The sequence below is a fragment of the Schistocerca serialis genome, chromosome 6 (assembly GCF_023864345.2).
Source record: "Schistocerca serialis cubense isolate TAMUIC-IGC-003099 chromosome 6, iqSchSeri2.2, whole genome shotgun sequence".
Lineage (NCBI taxonomy): Eukaryota > Metazoa > Arthropoda > Insecta > Orthoptera > Acrididae > Schistocerca > Schistocerca serialis.
This window is the reverse complement of record NC_064643.1, coordinates 438,644,100-438,656,803: the sequence shown is the minus strand read 5'-3', so window position 1 is coordinate 438,656,803 and position 12,704 is coordinate 438,644,100. Positions and strand designations below refer to the sequence as shown.

The 12,704-nt window shown below is 44.5% G+C and overlaps 1 protein-coding gene and 1 pseudogene across 1 annotated transcript in view; both read right to left on the bottom strand.

Moving 5' to 3' along the window:
* Nucleotides 1-12,704, bottom strand: part of LOC126483907 (adenylate kinase isoenzyme 5) — a 454,419-nt gene that overhangs the window by 308,521 nt on the left and 133,194 nt on the right. The gene's annotated exons all lie outside the window — the stretch shown is intronic.
* LOC126485359 (5S ribosomal RNA) lies at nucleotides 5,879-5,996 on the bottom strand (annotated as a pseudogene).

Below are 12,704 nucleotides of genomic sequence, written 5' to 3'. Positions count from 1 at the left end.
CACGGTCCACTCACAGTAATGTCAGCACCGACTACGTTCGACGTCAACATGCAATAACCACTCACAGCGCTAATAACTAGTGGCAGCATTAGCATTGGAAGGTATACAAAGTGGGACTGGGGGACGGGGGAAACAGAGCAGTAATTGTCGTTCCGCGGAAATGGAGCGATTTATCTGACGTCCAAAACGGCATGATCATTGACTTTCAGGCCAAGGGTGAAAGAATTTCCGAAACGGCTCAGTTAGTAAACTGTTCGCGTGCTTTGCATAGCAAAATTGGGCTAACTAAAACTGGAGCCGAGGCATCTGTGGTGTACCACGGGTGAACGACGGCTGCAGAGATTGAAATTTTCACTCTGCAGCGGAGTGTGCGCTGATATGGAACTTCCTGGCAGATAGAGCACTTGCCCGCGAAAAGTCAAAGGTCCCGAGTTCGAGTCTCGGTCCGGCACACAGTTTTAATCTGCCAGGAAGTTCCATATCAGCGCACACTCCGCTGCAGAGTGAAAATTTCATTCTAGAAACATCCCGCTGGCTGCGGCTAAGCCATCTCTCCGCAATATCCTTTCTTTCAGGAATGCTAGTTCTGCAAGGTTCGCAGTAGAGCTTCTGTGAAGTTTGGAAGGTAGGAGACGAGGTACTGCAGAACTGAAGCTGTGGGGACGGGTCGTGTGTCGTGCATGGGTAGCTCAGTTGGTAGAGCAAGGGTCCGGAGTTCGAGTCTCGGCTGCAGAGACGTCTATGAAGCGAATAAACATGGAACTGTTCAGCAACTAACCGCCTGGACCAACCAAGGGGCTACCAGCATTGTCCTAAACAACCGTTCAGCGAACGTTGCTCCATATGGCCTCCGCAGCAGGCGCCTGGTTCCTGCACCCATGCTGACTGGTGTTTATCAGAAGCGAAGGCTGGAATTTGCACGCCAGCACCGCAACTGGACGTCCACTGAGTGGCAACAGATGCCCTTTTCACACGAATCAAGTATTATGCACCACAGAACATTGGCCTTTGGCGGATACGACGTGAAATGTCTGGAAGCAAAATTCCGTAACAATCGTTGGAAGGGTCCGGGCCGGAGGAAAGAGCGATATGATCTGGCAAATGTTTTCGCGGCATTCCCTGGGTGATCTCTTCATTCTGCAAGGCATAGTTCATGAACAGAAGCGCGCCTCTATCCCTGTGCACCATGTTCACCCCAACGTGCAGTTTGATTTTCTTCGTCACGATGGCATGTACCGGCAGGACGACGCAATATGTTGCGGTGTACGTGCGTGGTTCTAAGAGAACCAAGATGAGTTTGTCGTACTCCCCTGGCCACCAGTGTCCCTGTATTTAAATCCAATCGAGAATCCATGGGACCACCGCCATCAGACTGTGCGCGCCATGGGTCCTCAACCGAGGAACCTAGCGCAGCTGGCCACGGCACTAGAGTCGGCATGTCTCCGTATCCTCTTCAGTACCTTCCAAATCCTCAGTGACTCTCTTCTTGCTTGTCACACAGCGGTCCGCGCTACGAAAGGTCATTATTCAGATCTCTTTACAAGTGAACACATTAATAAGACTGGACAATGTATATCTAGCACTGCAGTGTAAATGGATGTCTTTGGCTTCCAGACCTCCCGCAATGTTGGGTAGTATTATAGTTGGTAGGGTGACTATACTCCATACGAAGCCGCAGTTAGCTCGTGTAATGTATCCTTGGAGACTGGTAGCACTGCTGCGATGGTACAAGAGGGGTGTTCAATAAGTAACGCAACACTTTTTTCTGAAATCAGATTGGTTTTATTCAGGATTATAATATATCGTATTTTTTCCCATTTTTCAACGTAATCTCCGTGAACTTGACGGCATTACGCCGCCTTACTGGGAGGACCTGTATACCTGCATGATGCCACGCTACTGGTCGACGTCAGAGCCAACGTCTTGCTGCATCAATAACCTCCCCATCATCCACGTACAGCTTCCCGCGTAGTGCATCCTCCGTTGAGCCAAACAGATGAAAGTTGGAAGGTGCGAGATGAGGAAGAACAGTCCAATGAAGTTTTCTGAGCTCGTCTCGGGTGCGCGGACACACATAAGGCTTGCGTTGTCATTGAGAACGAGAAGTTCGTTTTCATTGTTGGGGGGACAAACAGTCTGAAATCGTCTCTTCAGTTTCCTGAGAGTAGTACAATACACCTCAGAGTTGAACGTTGCACCTTGAGGGAGGACAACAAACAGAAAAACCCATTCAGAGTCCCAGAAGACATTCGGCTGAGGGTACGGCTTTGAACTTCTCTTCGCAAGAGAGGTGGTATGGTACCGTTCCATGGATTGCTGTTATGTTGCCGGCTCGAAGTGATGAACCAAAGTTTCATCGTCTGTGACGATGTTCGACAAAAAATTGTTACGATCGGCCTCGTAACGCGCAAGCCAAGGGCTAATGTGCGGATAGATGGTCCTTCTTTGTCTTTAAGGTGGTATAGGGTTGCGTTGTTTTGGGGGATGAGTTCAGACAGCGAGGTCATCAGTCTCATCGGATTAGGGAAGGACGGGGAAGGAAGTCGGCCGTGCCCTTTCAAAGGAACCATCCCGGCATTTGCCGGGAGCGATTTAGGGAAATCACGGAAAACCTAAATCAGGATGGCCGGACACGGGATTGAACAGTCGTCCTACCGAATGCGAGTCCAGTGTTCTAACCATTGCGCCACCTCGCTCGGTTGGGTGGTATATTAGGCAGCGGAGAGACCCAGCTGGCACACAGCTTTCAGTACCCCATCTGGTGGACGAGTGTGTCAGCACTACCAACAGAGACTTCCAGCTGTGCAGCGAGGTGTTTTGTGATCCGTCGATCACCTCGAATGAGAGTGTCCAGCATTGCAGGAGTCAGCTGTGTGCGGCAGGCCGCACTGATGCCTCTTGTAGTTTGTAAGGGCACTGACGACTGTGAATGTCAGAATTATTGGGCTCAAATTATTGTCTAGTAATACTTTTAATTTCAAACGCTTCAGGTGGTAATACAGGATATTGGGTTGGTAAGAACTTGACGGTCATAGCTCTTAATCTTCCATTGTTCACCTAAACGCAACTTCTTCGCCACGAACTACATAATTTCCAAAGGATTTGAAATGAACAAACATTATTCAGACTTAAGTGGCCACTTGTAGACATACTGACTGTTGGCTTCTGTCTCGCGTTCTTTGGCTGACTGTGTAACGGAACCAGCTGTTGAGATAGGGATGGGAAAGGGTTGTAACCTGTCTCCGATGTTATGCAATCTGTACACTTAACAAGCAGTGTAGAAAACTAAAGTAAAAACTGAAGAAGGTATTAAAATTTAAAATTACTTACAAAAGAGTGTGGTTTCGATCATCACGTGATGATCTTCAGATCTTCAGCTCTATTGATAGATGATGGCTGTGCATAGAGCAGTTGCATAGTGATTCAGCGGTTCCTGCTCCATGCACAGCCATTGTCCGTCAGTGTGGTTGAAGGTTTGAAGATGATCATCTGATGATCGAAACCGGACACCGTTCAATAAACGTGCTGTACGATCTACACTGTTTCATAATTAATTATAAATAATTGTACATAATTTCTCCAGCAATGTTTTCAAACATAAGGAATTAAAATAAAATTTCTGAAGTTTGCTTATGACATTGTAAGTCTGTCAGAGATAGCAAACGATTTCGAGGAGCAGTTCAACGGAATGGATAGCGTCTTGAAAAGATTTTTTAAAATGACTGTCAAAAAAAGTAAAATACGTTTAAAGGAATGTAATCAAATTAAATCGGGCGATGCGGAGAGAATTACACTAGTAAGTGAAACACTAAAAGTAGTAGATCAGTTCTGCTATTTGGGCAACAAAATAATTGATGATTGCCGAAATAGCGAAGATATAAATTGCAAACTGGCAATAGCGGGATAAGCGTTTCTCAGAAATAGGAATTTGTTAAAACCGAACATAAATTTAAGTGTTAGGAAGTGTTTTCTGAAGATATTTGTCTTGAGGGTAGTGTTATACGGAATTGAAACTTGGACGATAACCATTTCAGACAAAAAGAGAATAAAACCTTTCAAATGTGGTGATATAGAAGAATTATGAAGACTGGATTGGTTGATCGCTTATACGATAAGGAGGTACTGAAACGAATTGGAGAGAAAAGAAATTTGTAGCACAACTCGGCTTAATTAAGGAATAAGTTGATAGGACACGTTATGAGGGATTAAGGAATCGTCGATATCGTATTGGAGGGAAGGATGGGAGGTAAAAATTGTAGAGGGAGATCGCAAGATGAATATAGTAATAACGTTCTCGAGGATGTAGACTGCAATAGCTGTTAGGAAATGATGAGGCTTGAACAGAATGGACTAGCGAAGAGAGTTTCATCGAAGCAGTCTTCATAACAGCATCCGAAAGTGATATAGGGTATGCTAAAGTTGGCGTTGAAATTTTTCCCAAAAGTATCTGAGAAATGCGCTAAAACTGAACTTGGCTATTGTGGAGTAAGCACTGCCAAGCAGAGCTCTTATGATTGGCTCCTCAACGGGTCAAACGAACCTGTGACCTGACCATTCGTGCTGCTCTTCCTTGTATACGTTCAATATTTACTGTAAGGCCTATTTAATACGGGTCCCGCAAACGTGAGCAACAGCCTAGAACAGATCGCACGAGCGTTTTGTAAGCAATTTCCTTCGTAAACTGATGGGACTTTCGCATTTCTCACTTAAGACCGAATTATGTCACCTGCTATACCTGCAGCTGAAACCAGTCCTTTTAATATCCCCACAAATTGTTACTCAAGGCTATTTGTATGAGCTGATCGATTCCATATGTAGCTCACTGATATTCAAGCCATACGATACTACATTTATACGCGTTGTCAACTGCACAGTTGTTACATTTCTGAAAATTTAAAGCAAGTTCTCAAACTTCCTGGCAGATTAAAACTGTGTGCCAGACAGGGACTCGAAACTCTGACCTCATCCTTTCGCGGGCATGTGCTCTATCGATTGATCTACCCACGCGCGACTCACGACCTGCCCTCACGGCTTTATTTTCGCCTGTACCTCGTCTCCTGCCTCCGAGTCTGATAAGTCAACAAACTCTGCATCACTATGAAGTTTTATCAAGATCTGACAATATGTGTGCAGCTTTTTAAAGACAGGCTATCGTTATGGATAACTCCTACATATGCGAAAAGTCTGAGGTTAGTATGAACATTGTATGTGAGTTATTAATATCCAACATAAGCAACGAAGGTCTCAAAAGACTTCCCCGGAGCGCACCTGAAGTTGCTCCATCCGAAGTAACATACAGCGTGTTCTCTGCGAAGCAGTCTACAATCCAATCACAAATCTTAAGTTGATACCCTACTCAATCGCCAATTCGACATGATGCGTTGCTGTGATAAAATCAAAAGCTTTTCGGAAATTAGGAAATACTGGATCGATCTAACTCCCTGATGGTTTTTACCTCATTAGAACAAAGAGTAAGTTGGATTTCGATTGATCATATTTCCGAAATCCTTTATAACTAGCATGAAGGTCATTCTATTCGAGATACATTATACTTGAGATTAAAATATGTTCTAAGATTATACAAGAAATGAATGTCAATGATATTGGACAGAAGTTTCGTGGATCATTTATGCTATCCTGGTGTGACCGGTACTGCCATCCAACTACTCTCCGTTCGAACAGGCCTTAGAAGGCCCAACGGTACCGATCGGCCGCCGTGTCACCCTCAGACCACATGCGTCACTGGATGCGGGTATAGAGGGGGCATGTGGTCAGCACACCGCTCTCCCGGCCGTATGTCATTTTACTACACCGAAGCCGATACTTCTCAATCAAGTAGCTCCTCAGTTTGCCTCACAAGGGCTGAGTGCACCCCGCTTGCCAACAGCGCTCGGCAGACCGGATGGTCACCCATCGAAGTGCTAGCCCAGCCCGACAGCGCATAACTTCGGTGATCTGACGGGAACCGGTGTTACCACTGCGGCAAGGCCGTTGGCTTCATCCAACTACTAGGAACTGTTTGTTGTTCGATGGTCCGACGAAATATTATGGTTAAAAGAGAAGCTAATGCAGCTGCAAGCTATGTACAGAATCCGACAGGGATTCCATCGGGCTCTGGAGCTGATTCAATTTTAGCGATTTCAGCTATTTCGCAGCGCCACTGACCCTAAAAAGATATCCACCTACAGTGCACTGTTAGCTATACACTGTCCAGTCACATTAAGGTGAGCACCTGTTAAAGGCCTGAATAACCATCTTCTGCAGTGGGGACCGCTACGAGGCGTGCATGAATAGTGTCACTGAGGTTCTGGAAGGTGCTAACAGGGATGTGAAGCCATGACGACCCCAGTGCCCTTGCCAGCTGCGCTAGATTTCTCAGTTGAGGATCCTTGGCCGATCGAGTTGGTCCCATAGATTCTCAATTACTTATCTTTATAGTTGTCAGAATTTAACTTGGATTTCCTATGTAAAGAAACATTTGAATAGCGAGTGCAGCGTTACTGCTTTTGCTTTACCCCTTCAATTTCGGTTTTTCAGCCCTGCATGAGCGTCTGCACACTAACCTTGAAGTCAAAATGATTCAAATGGCTCTGAGCACTATGGGACTTAACATCTGAGGTCATCAGTTCCCTAGACTTAGAACTACTTAAACCTAACTAACCTAAAAACATCACACACATCCATGCCCGAGGCAGGATTCGAACCTGCGACCGCAGCAGTCGCGCGGAAAGACAAAAGGCAACGGGCGGCCGGCAGCAAGGTTGTATAAGGAAACCTATCCCCCCCAACAACCACTACAGCATTCCATGTTTGCAACAGTGCTTCGCCGTTTGTCTGAGACAGGGTCATTACAGGAAGCAGGAAATCATGAAGGACATACCCGCAATGCCCGGACACCGGACTTGGAGGAAAGTGTGATCAACACTGTGGAAGGCGACCGTCGTGTCAGTACTAGGTAGTTGGTCCGCCAATACAGGGTAAGCCACACGGCCGTGTGGAACATTCTCCATGACAAATGATACTACCCTTATCACTTACAGCGTGTGCAGACTTTCCACATCGGGAGTAGTTTTGTTGCTGGTTTCTTCACCAGGCAACCACGATCATAAGATATGTGTCTTCCATCGTATTCACTGATGAGGCCACCTTTAAGAGGAGCGGTATCTTCAGCTTTCATAACAGTCATCTGTGGGATGGTATGAGGAACGTCCATGGACAGGCGACAACAAATCATCAGCATCGGTGCAGCCGGAATGCGTGGGCCGAAATAATTGGCGACCTTATTTTGGGACCAGTCTTCCTTCCACGTCGTGTAACAGGCGTTTCTTGCGGGTGACTCTGCCTCTACTGCTGGTAGAAGTACAATTCATGATTCGAAGGGAAGGGTTATATGGCTGCTACATTATGGTGCTCCAGCCCACTTCGCCTTTAACGTCCGGACGCATCTCAGTTGTGTCTTTCCTGGTCGTTGGATCGGACTAGGGGGCATGGCCTGCTCGTTCACTGGATCTCAACCAGTGCGATTTCTGGTTATGGGGCTATCTCAAAAGTATCGCGTGTGCAGAGCTCATTCCAGATGTGGGGGCACTGGAGCAGCGTATTCATGCTGGCTTTGACACTGTTCGGATGCAGCCTGGCCGACGTGAACGTGTGAGACAGAACATGCTATGGCGCGTGCACACATGCGTAGAGGCACATGGAAACCATTTTCAACACATGCTGCAGTTGTGACTGCGTGGTACAGGGCGTATTAGACCGCAGTCTCTGTAACAATGTATGACTGAATAAATGGTCTCTAGCAATGAAACCATGCATATCCGGACATAAGTTCATTAGACCTTTTTTGATCCGTATCCTCTCTTCGATTAATCCCTAAGAGTTTGTACACGGTGGAAAAAATCATCCTGTATAACATGTGTTTCGATAAGTCTCTGTTCTGGTAACCTTTGAAGCCCTCACGCATTGCCCCCTCGACATCCAATCGCATTTCATTCATCATCTCTCTATCTATAACCCTATGCTTTGCTTGACGCTTGCTGAGCAGCGATCGCTGTTACCACTGGGTACATATATTTCTAATGATTGCTGAATTATTTTTCTAAACGAGAGCCATGGTTACTGTCAGAGAAACTGACCGCCGGTGCGGTATCTGTTTCGTAGAAACAAAAATTCCACGCCTGGAATAAGGGCAGCAACCCATATGCTGTACAACTTGCGCACATACAAATTAACTTTTCTAGCCGTACAGAAACTAGTTGGATTGCTCTATCTTAATTAGCTTTTTCTTTGCACACTCTCTGTGAAGACGTTGAAGTCGATTCTTTCTTTTCGCGTTCAGTTCAATCTCGCAAATGCACTTGTATCTCTGTAGTAAGAAAGTGACGTAGCGGAGAGGTTAAAATAAGGACTCATCATCGAAAGGAGTGGGTTAAAACTTCTGTCTGGCCATGAAGATCTAGATTTCTGTCAACCCCCTGAATTACTTGAGGTAACTCACTGTTCTACGTCAGGTCTACTTTCCCTTTCTTGTCAGACTTTGCTTGACGTACGTGAAGCATTAAGCTGTAATCTTCCTTGAGCGACTTTCACAGTAAAAAATATATATAACATCAGATACCGTCACTCACCCCAAAAAGCAGAAATCTCGACGAATTATTGTCATGATTTATTTGTCAGAAGTTATCGGAAGAGCGCCTCGATCAATACAAGGATATCTTCCACCACAAAGCGCCTGACAAGATCTTCAGGCGCTGTCCACGATGAAAAGTGATTCCGCTGAATTTTTCAACAGTTCTCAACCGCTTTGAGAATCAGTTGCACGTTTCCTCTTCCTGCAGCTGAGGCCCTGTCGAACGTGACATGACATGGCGTGACTCGCGGTGACGTAACAGTCTTCGGAGACAGGGGTAGCCTTTCTGCAGGCAGGATATGACGGGTTGTCAGATAGTAAACGTCGCATCAGATCGAGTGACTGCCATTTCGTTCTCTGCTCACCAATAATGCAACAGTCCACTAGCAATGTTATCGCATCTTATGCGCTGCGCTGAGAAATACAGCTTGCTCGTCAGAAAAAGGAATTTGAGTTTGAAATATTAACTTCCCACCAGACAGTACTTGGTCCCAGACATGTCATTTAGAGGCTGTCCATTTCACTGCCCCGTAGGAAGGCGACAGCGTAGCGGGTGGTATACGGCTGAGACGTGCCATCTGTGATGTTGTACTCCCCAGACCACAATGTTAAATGTTGCCGGTAATAACGTATTGATAGGTCAGTGATAATTGATAATGGGTACGTGTGACAAGCGGCAAAAAATTGTCTCCGTAACAGCGAAGGTACCGAGCGACGACGACTGAAAACTACTTCAAGCGTCACTGGCAGACAGTAGTTAAGCGTACAGCACTCTCTCAATTTATGAAATCCGTGTCGTAACTTCTCCTTCAAGCAGTTCGGCATATGTTCTCACATAACAAAGTGTAGACTTCTCCACTCCTCCACAAAAGAAAAAAATTCTTTCGACATTATCGGAGATCTTACCCGGCCCTTTTATATGGCAGACGGGCGTATTGGCTACTCAGCGACACGAAAAACAAAAGCCCAAAGTTATCTAGAATGTACTTTAGTATGTGTCCCATCGTAATTCAAATTAGGAGCTATCAGATGCGTATTCAGCATTACAGTTATCAATCATTCGACTTCATGGAATAGAGGAAAGTTTTACACATAAAACTACACTGATAAGGCTATAGGTACAGGATAATCATTCTTCCTCTGGTTTTGTTATATAGTTATTTAGAACACTGAAGTCTGACCGGTGTGGCCGAGCGGTTCTAGGCGCGTCAGTCTGGAACCGCGCGACCGCTACGGTCGCAGGATCGAATCCTGGCTCGGGCATGTATGTGTGTGATATCCTTAGGTTAGTTAGGTTTAAGTAGTTCTAAGTTTTAGGGGACTGATGACTTCAGATGTTAAGTTCCATAGTGCTTAGAGCCATTTGAACCATTTTTAGAATACTGAAGAATGGAACGGCGTGGCTTAACTCGATAAGTTACCAGTAGCCCCACTTTACAGTCAAAACAGCGAGATTGCATTGGGAATTCTACTGTTGAATTCAGAGGAGAAAGTGGACAGGTGGAAAGAATATCCTGAAGGCCTCTGTGAGGGGGTGGAGTTCGAAGACTTAAAATCAAATAAGGCGGAAGGGATGATAACATTCCACCGGAAATTCTAAAATCATTGGGGGAAGCGGCAACAAAATCACTATTCACGTTGGTGTGTAGAATGTATGTGGCTAGCGCTACACCATCAGACTTTCGGAAAATATCATCCACACATTTCCCAAGATTGTTATAGCCGACAATTGCGAGAGTTATTGCACAGCCAGCTTAACAGCTCATGCATCCAAGTTGCTAACAATAATAATATACAAAGAGTGGAAACGAAAATTAGCTATTTGCTAGATGACGATGTAGGAAAGTAAAAGGCACCAGAAGCAATTCAGACGTTGCGCTTGATAATGGAAGCAAGATTGGATAAAGATCAAGACACAGTCATAGGATTCGTCGACATGGAAAAAAGCGTTCGACAACGTAAAATGGTGGAAGATACTCGAAATTCTGAGAAAAATAGCAATAATCTATATGGAAAGACAAAGTGATATATAAACGTACAAGAACCATGAGGGAACAATAAAAGAACAAAGTTCTCGGATTAAAAAAGGTGTAAGAGAGGGACGTAGTCTTTCGCCACTAGTGTTCGATCTATTCATCGAAGGAACGATGTCGGAAATAAAAGAAAGGTTCAAGATTGGGATTAAAATTCAAAGTGACAGAAAATAAATGGTAAGATTTGCCGACGACATTGCTATATTCAGTGAAAGTGAAGAAGAATTATAGGATCTATTGAATGGAGTGGACAATCTGATGAGTACAGAATATGGATTTAAAGTAAATCGAAAAAAGACGAAAGTAATGAGAAGTATCAGAAATGAGAACAGCGAGGAACTTTGTCAGGTTTGCTGGTCATAAAATAGATGAAGTCAAGGAATTCTGTCTCCTAGGCATTAAAGAAACCCGTGACCGATGGAGCAAGGAAGACATGAGAAACAGACTAGTACTGGCAAAAACGGCATTCCTACCCAAGAGAAATTACCGGTGTCAAACATGCGCCTTAATTCGAGGAAGAAATTTGTGAGAATTTACGCCTGGAGCACAGTACGATACGGTAGTGGAACATGGATTTTGAGAAAACCTGAACAGAAGAGAATCGGGGCATTTGAGATGTGGTGCTACAGAAGAATGTTGAAAATTAGATGGACTGATACTGTAAGGACTGAGGTGTTTCCATAGAACTGACGAAGAAAGGAACATGTGCAATACACTGACTAGAAGAAGGGTCACGATAATAAAAGGTATTAAGGCTGTAAGTAGGCTGTTTATGTTTTCTCTATGTAAGTAGGCTGTTTAGGTTTTTTATTGGTAACGCCACCTCTGTATGACAATCACTGGCTGTGCTGTGGGCAGTCTGTGTCTGCTTTGCATTGTTGTAATACTCGCCATTGTAGTGTTAGGCAGCTGGCTGTGAACAGCGCGTAGCGTTGCGCAGTTGGAGGTGAGCCGCCAGCAGTGGTGGATGTGGGGAGAGAGATGGCGGAGGTTTGCAATTTGTCATGAACTGATATATATATTATGACTTGTGATGATATTAAGGTAAATACATTGTTTGTTCTCTATTAATATCTTTCATTTGCTAACTATCCCTATCAGTAGTTAGTGCCTTTAGTAGTTTGAATCTTTTATTTAGCTGGCAGTAGTGGCGCTTGCTGTATTGCAGTAGCTTGAGCAGCGAAGATTTTTGTGAGGTAAGTGATTTGTGAAAGGTATAGTTTAATGTTAGTCAGGGCCATTCTTTTGTAGAGAATTCTGAAAGTCAGATTGCGTTGCGCTAAAAATATTGTGTGTCAGGTTAAGGACAGTCGTGTATAATTGTTCAAAGGGGACGTTTCATATGTCGACCCTTAGCCGAGGATACCTCACTGGAATCTTCTGATTTTTTCTTGTAGTTTGTGTATTTAGTGTAGCTTTTGTTTATTGCTAGCGCGTAATTGTAGAGAGAATCTCCTTTGTAGTTGTAGTTTTTCATTGTTGTAGAGTAAAACAGTTGTGGCATGCATGTAGATTTGCACTAAGTATTTCGCAGCTGCGCTTGCAATTAACTAGATATTATTTTCAGTGCTATGTTAATGTGTTCTCTTATTTTTGATCTTCAAATTGTGTTTTTCTGTGTTGTCGTGTGAAATACTGTGACAATAATGGCGTGTGAAAAACGTAACACTAGGCTCCAAAGTAAACTGAGAAATGACAGTGAAAATGAAAGCAGTGTGTTAGCGCCACCGAGTAATGAATTAACAAATATTCAAAACAGTAATTTGGTAACTGTGCATAGGGAAATGGAGCGGGCGGCAAACAATGGCGTGGACAGTGAAACAATTAGTGAAGAGGGAAGCATTATCGATCGATCGGTCGGCGACAGCTCGCCTCAGGAATCCGAAATGACAGGACACAATTTTGCAAATACTGTAGATTCAGGTTTTGGATCCTCACCGTTTTCTCAAATAAGTCAAGACACATTTTCTGCTTGTCAAAATGTGAATGTTTCCGGTGTAAATTCACTGCCGAAAAGCACTGAGGAACATGTTTCAGACACC